Here is a 10,437-nt window from a genome sequence, read left to right as displayed (position 1 = left end):
TATTCGTTAATAAAATGTGATACTTTGACATGTAATCAAAATCGAGGTATCAAATGGATTAAAGACAATCAAATTTTGTTTCAGTGTTTCTCTCTCTCTACGGTCATTCCCAACGTATAGGTTATGATTTCAATGCAATTACAGTACCGAGCTAAGTAAGCTTTCATATGGAAAATGGTGGTATAGAAAAAGCAGGAATTCTCATGATCCTAATTTTGACGATATTAATATTAAAAGCGATTTGGAAATCGCATATAATAATATAATTTTTAATTACCCGATTGATAAGGTAGGGTGTGACATAAAAATACATACTAAATTAATATTTCTCTTTATTCATAAGTTAATTACAAATAATTAGAGCTTAAAACAAGATGGGTATTGTAATGAAACTAAAGAAATGTATTATTGATTTTTTTTTCCTGTATTTATTATGTGAACGTTTAATAGTATTAAAATATTATATTAAATTGTGTATTAGGTATAAAAAATACAAAAAACAGAAGACAAAGTTGAAGAGAAGACCGGAGTCGTGACTTCTGACATCATTTCCACATTGCGTTCAGAAATGCGTAAGCTGAAAATTTATACTCTATTTTGTCGATACAGATATGAATTAAAATAACATATTTCTCATTTATTCTGCTTTTATGGTGATAATTTATTAAATGCCATTAATATCTTATGTATTTTTCTATCTTTTTTCTTATATTTCGGTGCTTTAAAGTGAAAAAAGTAATTTTGATCATATTTCAATATGGCATTGATAATTTTCAACGAATCTTTTCATTCTTTTAATGTTAAAAGTTTCAAAGCAATTCGAAGTTTCTGCCAATGCCTGTGATTGGTCATTCCATTATGGCGTCCTCCTATTTCGACCAATTAGATTCATCGTTAAAGGGAGCGTTGCGCAGAGTCTGGCGTAGTGCATCATTCCTCTTCGAAGCTTCGTCCGTTTAGCACGTGTCTGCAACAGGTAAGATTAAATTATTTTCAAATATTAAATTAAATTGCCGATCGGGTGTTAAAAGTACACAAAACAGAAAAAATCCATCGAAGAGAAGTCTAGATTCTTGATCTTTAACATTAATTCGGCATTTTCTTCAAAAATACAAGAATTGATGCTCTTGCCGCGATTGTACAATGAGGTTGGAACAGCAGAATTTGAATTACTTTCCCTCTTATATCGTTAATTTCCTAACCAATATTGATTGTTTTTAATATTCTTTCACACAATTTACTGTTTGATATTTAATAACGTTCTTTCTTGAGCATCGTAATATTATGAGATCTGTTCGTCTACCGGCTTCGGTTCGGCTGGGGACGAACATTACCGAATAATACCGAACGGTGCTGATCGGTCTTCGGCAGGTAGGAAGGTCTCGCCATTTCTCTCGCGAACGTCAAAGTGACAAGACGTGTTGAGAGCATCCTTCCGTATAAGTAGTAGGTGCGCATTCTACCTATTAAAATATTTTGCATAAATTATAGTTCGATCGTTTATTAGTAATAATTTTATTATTGTTGATTAAATTTTATTTACATAAATTCGTATTTCTTATTTGTTACAGATATTTGATGGATATTTGATGGAAAGGACGCCATGACACCTGATATGGGATTGAAATAGAATTTCGTAAAAATTTATTGTTTTAATTTATTCTAATCAATTATTAACATTTATTATTATTTGTTTTTTATTGAGTCGTTGTTAATTGTAAGCATATTTGATAATTACTTGCTATCAAAGTCAAGAAAGAAAAGATTAGAGACATTTTTGTTCTTTAACCAATTCATAGAAAAAGAATAATTAATTTTTCATTTTATTAAATAATTTCGTCCAGTATTTTAATACATTTGTTTTAAATTAGAACAAAATTGAAATAATTCGTATTCTACTGCAAATGATTGCTTCTCTTCTGCAATTATTAATTATTTTAAACAATCTATTTTTGTTAAATCGTAGTAATTATATTATAATATCCAGTTTTCGATGCAAGTTTAAATTAAAATAGAATCACGTTTTTAAATCACATGCTATTTAAGCATGATTAATTATTGGATTTTGCTTATTGAAAAGAATTAGATAATTTATAAATTACGACATATGTAATAGAATTTCCAACAATTTTTAATATGCTTACAATCTTAACAACAAAAATCCACTGCTTTAATAAAATAGTTTATTATATGTATGTATTTAACAATGATTTTCTATCCATATAATATTCATTGGAATAATTATCAACAATTATTTAAAACATTTCATTTCAATCTAGAATCAATATTCAGCTTTAACAATACTTGTGCTCGTCGAATATATTTCACGAACATAGATATTTTCATTTACAAGCCATTAATAACAGTATTTCCGTTACGAATGCTCAATAAGAAGAATGTTGTTTTGTATATTTCCACCCAGCCCATCCCTGCTCACCAAGTTTTTCTTTCAGGAATTGTTGTGGCCGCGCGCAATGCGGTCGGTAGAGTCAGTGTTTGTACGAACATATTTCCAATGTTTTGATTTTTTCAAGGGTGAACTGGCCCTGAATAGAGTTGCGTTTGTACAGTTAGGAATCACGCGAAAGTAGAGTCAGTGTTTGCTGCGTATTATAAACTATTTTCTAGAGCATCGCGGCTCTGAATTTTCTTTTTCCATCGTGAAAGTAGAGTCTCTATAATTGTTCGCCGGAAATTATTCACGGTCGCGTTACTATTTTTATTTTTAATTTTTTTTTAAATTGCTCGATATATCCGGAATTAGAGTCAAAGCACCACTGAAGAGGAGTCTTGGGCGTTGCTCCATAAGGAAAGAGTGTAAGTATCTTATTACTTTATTTAATTAATTTTAATTGAAATAGAATAATTTACAATTTCAATACTTGATAATTGAGAGTTCTTCTTAATTGCTATTGCTAATATTTTATAAAATTCAGTTTCATATATAACTTTATTAGAATAAAAATTGATAATTTGCAAAATTATTCGTAATTCTTTTTTGTTTTGTTACAGATGAATTTTTTGATTTTGCCGAGTTCCTGGATATCCTGATGATGGCTTTCTTCACGACTTCCGTCTTGGTACGTCACTTAATTGCTTTTTATTAAAATAGAATGATTTACAATTTCAACACTTGATGATTGAGTTTTCTTTTTAATTGCTAATATTTTATAAAATTCAATTTCATATATAATTTTATTAGAATAAAAATTGATAATTTTCAAAATTAACCGTAATTCCTCTTTTTTTGTTACAGATGAATCTTCTCCTACAAGGCAGCCTCCTACCTGGTGGGTGTTGTCCATCCTCCTACTTGACTGTCGGAAGAAGAGTATATCTGCGAACGGTGAGTCGCATGTTTTATGGTCCCTCTGGTGCCCAATCATGTCGTAGGACGAATGGTCCGAATCGACACGGGTCACTGGTTGTATGTATACGTGATTAGCAAGCATAGTGACCATGGGTATGATTAGTAACCATACCCATGAATAGTAACATTTTTATTGTTTCATTTCACTTAGTTCAGGCTAGGTCTTCTTGTACTCCGCGTTTTAATATCATTTCAATTCCACATATTCCAATAGATATTTATGGAATATATTAATGCTCTTAAATGTTCTTAAATGTTCTTAAGTGTGGAATTAGAATATTTTAATACCGAAACAATTTTATTTAGTTTGTCTGTAATAGAGAAGTCAAATACTATCTGACTTAGTTATTGCGATGGTTCAAAGCAATATAATATTGATAGTATTATGTAATATGTATACTGGTGATATACATATTAATGATGCTATTACATTGATTTAATTACATTTTCTACATTATAAATTCAAATATAATTTGAGAACTTTTCAAAATTTCATTCATTCAATAGAGATGTTTAACTTATTTAAACGTTCATGAAATAATGAACAATTTATGTGCAAGAAGACAATTCGTGACGGGTAGATTTCCAAGTCAGAGTGATCTATTTCAACACATTTTGCGTATTGTTGAAAATTTACTCTGAGGAGGGAGTCGCCCGAGGATGTTTTAATTTTTTATTAATTTTCACAATATATTTTGCTTTTAATAAAATATCAAATTCAATTTAGACATTAAATTCCTTTTTATTAGAGTTTTGCCTTTATTAAATTAGTGTTGCGAGAAATTTCCGACGCGAGAGTAAATATGACGATGCACTGACTAGTATTCGGTGGGAATCCTTTTGGTTTTTAATCTCAATCCTATGTATTATTTAATTAATCAAATTAGTTACAAGGATTCCGCGGCCTAAGACCGTGAACACCATCTCTGGGAGATATACCCATGCATTACTAGGCCTTTGCAGGCGCAGCTTTAGAATACGGAACATATGAAAATATGTTACCATATTCTAAACTGAAGTCCTTTTGTCTATACTATGGGCGTCCGTCAATCTGACACCGTTGGATGCAACGTGTTGGACGGGCGGGTAGCGCTCTTAGCGAAGGGGTGCACTCTGTCCTGGCGTTACGACGTCCAGGCGGGGTGGGTGGTATGTAGCGTCTGGCGTATGAACTAGGGGGCGTGAGACCCTTCGTTGCCAGCTGATATTAGCAGTGCACCATGTTTGCGTCATAGTTGCTCTATTTTACTTTTCAGTATTTGTTCTTAAAGCTTTATACTATTTACAAAGTCGAGTCACTTTTATTCAATTAAAATAGTGAAATATTAGCCCGTTAGATGTTTATGTACTAATCATGTTTGTAGATCAGGATTTTCAGATTTAACCCCTTCCGTGTTTATTGACAAAGCCCATTCACGTGCCCAGGTGCTACTTGGGTGGGTAGAGGCAATGGGCACGATGACCTAGTTCATAAGAATAATAATTAATAAGCGGCTGGCATTGTGTTAGTATATCGTGCACGACGTAATTTCCACATATGGTGTGTGTGTTTTTAGGCTGTGGGATTGCGTCGGTTTAATAACTTTTTCATTCAACTTTTAATTTGAAATAATATTTTATTCAACAAGATGTACGATGAACGTACAAATAGTACATATAGTATTAATACCATTACTATTACCAAGATTATTACCATTATTATGAAATATTCTATATCAAGGTAGTTAATTAAATTTTGTAATTATCATTATACGCAATGATTGCTAGCCTTGCCAGACGATTTCAGTGAAAAATGGTACGTACCGTAGGTTGTGATGTGAGATGAAACTCGGGTGACGGAGGCGTCCCGGGACGTTCTCCCTAGTTTAGGCTCTTGCGCCCGGGTGGAGTGTATGGGGGTCGTGGAATGAATTTTCCTGAGAATGTGATTTTGCCTTTTTTAAATATAGCGTTAGGTAGGTAGGTAGTGTACCTTCTGGTGTGTGTGATAGATTGTAAGTAGGTAGGGCCGGGACAGGTTGTCACAGTCTCTTGGTCGGGTAGGCGCGATTTCGCGTGATCAACCTGTACCTGGAATATATTTGAAGAATTGACGATACTATCGATACGAACGGAGTATGCCGTTCGCCTTCGATTCTATCTGTACAATTTTTCAAATTTTTGGCGACTTCATAAGTCGTCATACGCGATCGCGATGGCACGAAACGCACAAGTTCTGCTCGAGCATGGCACGTGTGCACGAACAACGACTTGTATGTATAAAGTCCTTTTTCGTCCACGTGTCAATTAGAGTTTCGCGAATTTTCTTTTTTGTTGATTGTTTTTTTTTTTTTTTGTTTTGCGAATTTGCAAGTCTCGAGCTTTAGATATAAGTTTCAGGTGGGTGGACCGCCCGAAGAAAGAAGAGGCTATATGCTGAAGCGCCCCGACAAACTGTCTTTCAAGAGGGGAACTACTAATGATTTTGCATCCTTTTGGAAAAAAGGATGGGAAATCATTATCGTTACTACTTTGTCACTGTGCTTGCCTGTAGTTGTAGTTTTGTAATTTCAGGAGAAGAGGGGGCCCGTGACCCCCATGATTTTGGGCAAATCGCGTTTTCAATTTAGTGTTGCGAACTTTAAATATCGCGTTTCTTTCTTGCATTGCTTTAAAATAGAATTTAACTTTTCAATGTTGATTGCTTTAAGATTTTTGAGAGTTTTGCCTTTTAATGTTCATTGTTTTAGTGTTGCGAGTAAGAGATTCACGGTTTGAGAATCCCCTTTTTTTGCATTTTAATTGCATGTCTGTTAAAGATAGCGTTGCGAATGACATTAGCGCGATTGTTTCCCAGTGTTGCGACTTATAAATACGAGATTGCTTTGCATTAGTTTATAGAGTTCCCTGCTAATTAGTGTTGCGGTAATGAATATTCGCGTTTTGCATTAGAGTTGCGATATATGATGAAATGCCCAGAAACGATCCAATGGAGTTGCCATAGCCCATAAGGCAGCTATGGACCAGCTGCCGTGATACAGCCTTGGATTGGCTGTACCCCCCTTTTTTTTTTTATTAGTGTTGCGTCTTACAAAATTCGGTAGATTTGAGTAGTGTTGCGTTACAGTTCGCGTTTTCTCTCTTTTTCTTTTTTTCAGCTTAGCGTTGCGCATAATGGAGCAGCCTTCACGCGTACGCTTTTGTACATATTATATAATTAATGAAATTAGTGTTGCGAGTAAAAAATTCACGGTTTGAGAATCCCCCCTTTTCTGCATTTTAATTGCATGTCTGTTAAAGATAGCGTTGCGAATGACATTAGCGCGATTGTTTCCCAGTGTTGCGACTTATAAGTACGCGATTGCTTTGCATTAGTTTATAGAGTTCCCTGCTAATTAGTGTTGCGGCAATGAATATTCGCGTTTTGCATTAGAAATGCCCCAAAACGATCCAGTGGAGTTGCCACGGTCCATAAGGCAGCTATGGACCAGCTGCCGTGGTACAGCCTTGGATTGGCTGTACCTCTTTTTTAGATTAGCGTTGCGTCTTAGAAAATTCGGTAGATTTGAGTAGTGTTGCGTTACAGTTCGCGTTTTCTCTTTTTTTCTTTTTTTCAGCATAGCGTTGCGCATACTGAAGCAACCTTCACGCGTACGCGCGAATTTGTACATATTATACATATAATTAATGAAATTAGTGTTGCGAATGAATTCGCGATTGTTATTAAATTAGTGGAAGTAACTATGACTCACATTCGGTGGGAGTCCTTTTAAGGATTCCGCGGCCTAAGACCGTGAACACCATCTCTGGGAGATATACCCATGCATTACTAGGCCTTTGCAGGCGCAGCTTTAGAATACGGAACATATGAAAATATGTTACCATATTCTAAAGTGTAGTCCTTTTGTCTATACTATGGGCGTCCGTCAATCTGACACCGTTGGATGCAACGTGTTGGACGGGCGGGTAGCGCTCTTAGCGAAGGGGTGCACTCTGTCCTGGCGTTACGACGTCCAGGCGGGGTGGGTGGTATGTAGCGTCTGGCGTATGAACTAGGGGGCGTGAGACCCTTCGTTGCCAGCCGATGTTTTGTCATAGTTCAGAATGTTTGCAATTTTGAAATTAGTGTTGCGTGTGATTTCGGTTTGTTTTATAGGGTTTGCTTAGGGATTGCTCTTATGGGCAGTCAAACTTTTCTTTTCAGGTTTCCCTGTACTCTCCCTCCCACTGCCATGCCCTCATTCTTTTTTTTTTCCTCCCATTTTCTAATTTTGAAAATTTTGAGCATTCGGTTATTGGAAATACTGTTAAATAATATATGAATTTAATGTTTTCAGGATATTATTAGATACGACAAAGTTTTAAAGAGAACTTTATTCAAAGTTTTATTTAAAATGGAAATTCATTTTATTTTTTGATGATTGGTGATAATTTATTTCAAGGAATATTTGTTCATTCGAGATAGCTTATTAAATTTTTATTTTACTTTATTTAAACAAAAGTAGTGGATAATTGTTGTCCAAGTTGTTCAGTTTTCATTTTTGATCGCGATGTTTCGTTTCAAGCTTACGGAGAAGCTAATTATATTACTTTTATATATTTTCAAATTCTTTTCCTGAAAAGCAAAGTCCACTCGCGATTTTCTTTTCAGTTTTTCCATTTACAATAAATTTGCATTGAAAGGTATATTGAATAATATAATGCAATAAAGTCGAGTAGAGTCGTGGTTGTACGACCCTATATGTATAATATATTGCAGTAAAAGGCAGTTGCTTCAATTAAAACATTGTGTGCTATTTGTCGCGAAATGAACGAATATTAAATACAATAAAATGAAATAATTAATGTTCTTAACTTAAATATATATTTTTCTGAATTTTTTTCTCTTTATTTTGGTACTGAAGTTTGCTTTAAATTCATATTTCGTATCAAATTGATTTTGAATTATTAACAACCACTCCGAGTTTTATAAAATTTTAATGTTACCAATGTATTTTCTTTCCAGCTATTAATTTTTCTTTGTCTTTATCTGGATTCAATTAATCAGTTTCTGTTACAGAGAAATATCTTTATAGGAAGTATGAAATAATAATATCGACTGGATGGATAATCGACTGGAAGAAATGTAATATAAAATCTAGCGTCCATAAATGGAATTCAATGTATCCAATTAAGTAAAACAAGGTGAAAATGATTGAAAAGGAAAAATGATTCTTATAAGTGGTAATATTTGAATCTTACTATTTTCGAAAATTGTATTTAATCCTTTTCTGTTTATTTCAGGCAGGTTGTAAATTTATGATTGATGCTACACGAGCCTCATTATTTTCTTAAATTATGTTTAATCCTTTTCAGTTTTATTTCAGGAAGTATTCTGGTGAGGACAAGAAAATCAAGAAATTCATTGGACTTATTTATGTATATAGTCATTAAGATATAATCGTCAAACACTGCAGTGTTTAATTAGGAAGCGTTAGATTTAAGCGAATTTTTAATACGCAATTACGAGCGCTCGTGTAGGTAGATATTCTTAGTAGTATAAGTATGTAGGAGAAATATGCAATTGCATATTTATTAATTACAGATCTGTAATCAAAATCAAAATTAAAAAATGTTGCGATATGTATAAAAAGCAAAAATATATAGATAAGTAGGTAGTGAATAAAAATAATGCTCCTTTTGTTGTTCGTTTGCATAACAGTCAAAAACGTTTTGCAAATGTGCATCAAGAGGATGATGGTATTGAATAAAAATAAAAATTTGCATAAATGGAGGGTGGATGGGATGAGGTAGGGCGGGTCTCCACCCGCAGCAACCTCCCCGTGGTGAGACCTGGGCAATCGTTATTATTTGATGACTAATTAATAACTGTATCATTATTTCTATGGTATATTTATTAATTATGCAGCAAATAATACGAGCAAATTGGCTGCGAAAATGCTTTTTTTCTATTTAATCGCTGTTATATTTTTTTCAGGAACTATGTCTTAAAGATTCTGAAGTTTATGTACCACGTTGGAAATACAATTTTACGGAAAAAAAATGAGTAATAATGAATGCATGGTCAGTATTGTTTAATTATGCACTTATACATATAGCATACATGTGTCATTTAGGTATTTGCGAAAGGAGGTAACGTAGTATAGCATGCCGTTAGTTGGATGCAATAATTCAGGTGGCGCTTAAATCAGTTTCTGTTCAGATTAATTTTCGATCAAACATGGCCTGTTTTACCGATGCGGAATTCGGAGTTCAGCTAATTCATTATATTAGATTTTATTGGACAATCAAGTTTTTCATTTTCTGAGCAGTTTTTTTCATTATCGACTGATGTCAGAATAGAAATAAATATTATCGCGTTTATTAAATGACATTATTCACAGTCAATTATGTATCTTGAGAAATCGTATTTACCAACAATTATGCAGTCACAATCTGTATGCAGCATATGAGGGGCCATTTGTGCTATTTTAGAAATGTTTCTAAAATTGCATTGAAGATTAGCGTAACAATAATCTAAAATCAATATGCACTAGCTGATTGCGGTAATAAACAACACAGATTATTGATAGGGCAACGTGGTATTTTTTTTATATGCCTAAAGGATTTATATTGAGTGATAAAATATTTCAGCAAAATTCTGACAAATTTTACTCTTACAGGGGTTGCAGAAAAAGAATTGGAACATTATCGGAAGAAATGGAACACGTGAACTGTAGAAAATTTGTCGGTTTCGCTCTGTGGATAATCGAGGCATAGGAACAATATCAAGATCAGTTACGTAAAAGGAACAGAAAGAAGAGGTATCAAGATTTCTTTTTTATTTCATATGCACATATGTATGTATATACACATATGTATATCTTAGCGTCTTGAATGACCCACACTTTCACTTTCGTAATTAACGCAGGTACCCGCGCCTCCTGTTTACTCGCGTACCAGCTGGAAACAATATACGGATTTCCCTACGGAATCAGTACCGTTTCAGGGGCAAACGATTACCGTTTTCGACTACCGTTGCCGACTACAGTTTCGTCAAATCGGAGAAGTTGCCCGCCGTGGACGGATGTACAGGCGCGATATCCGGT

The 10,437-nt window shown here is 33.9% G+C and overlaps 1 long non-coding RNA gene across 1 annotated transcript; it reads left to right on the top strand.

Moving 5' to 3' along the window:
- The first annotated feature begins 2,745 nt into the window (after nucleotides 1-2,745).
- Nucleotides 2,746-3,291, top strand: LOC123987925. Its single transcript, XR_006829534.1, has 3 exons — nucleotides 2,746-2,817; nucleotides 3,013-3,080; nucleotides 3,257-3,291. It is a non-coding gene; the product is annotated as an uncharacterized LOC123987925 (long non-coding RNA).
- Nucleotides 3,292-10,437: the final 7,146 nt, after the last annotated feature.

This window comes from Osmia bicornis, chromosome 6, assembly GCF_907164935.1.
Source record: "Osmia bicornis bicornis chromosome 6, iOsmBic2.1, whole genome shotgun sequence".
In the NCBI taxonomy this organism is placed as follows: domain Eukaryota; kingdom Metazoa; phylum Arthropoda; class Insecta; order Hymenoptera; family Megachilidae; genus Osmia; species Osmia bicornis.
Note: the sequence above shows the minus strand (reverse complement) of the source record. Positions and strands in the feature narration are given on the sequence as shown.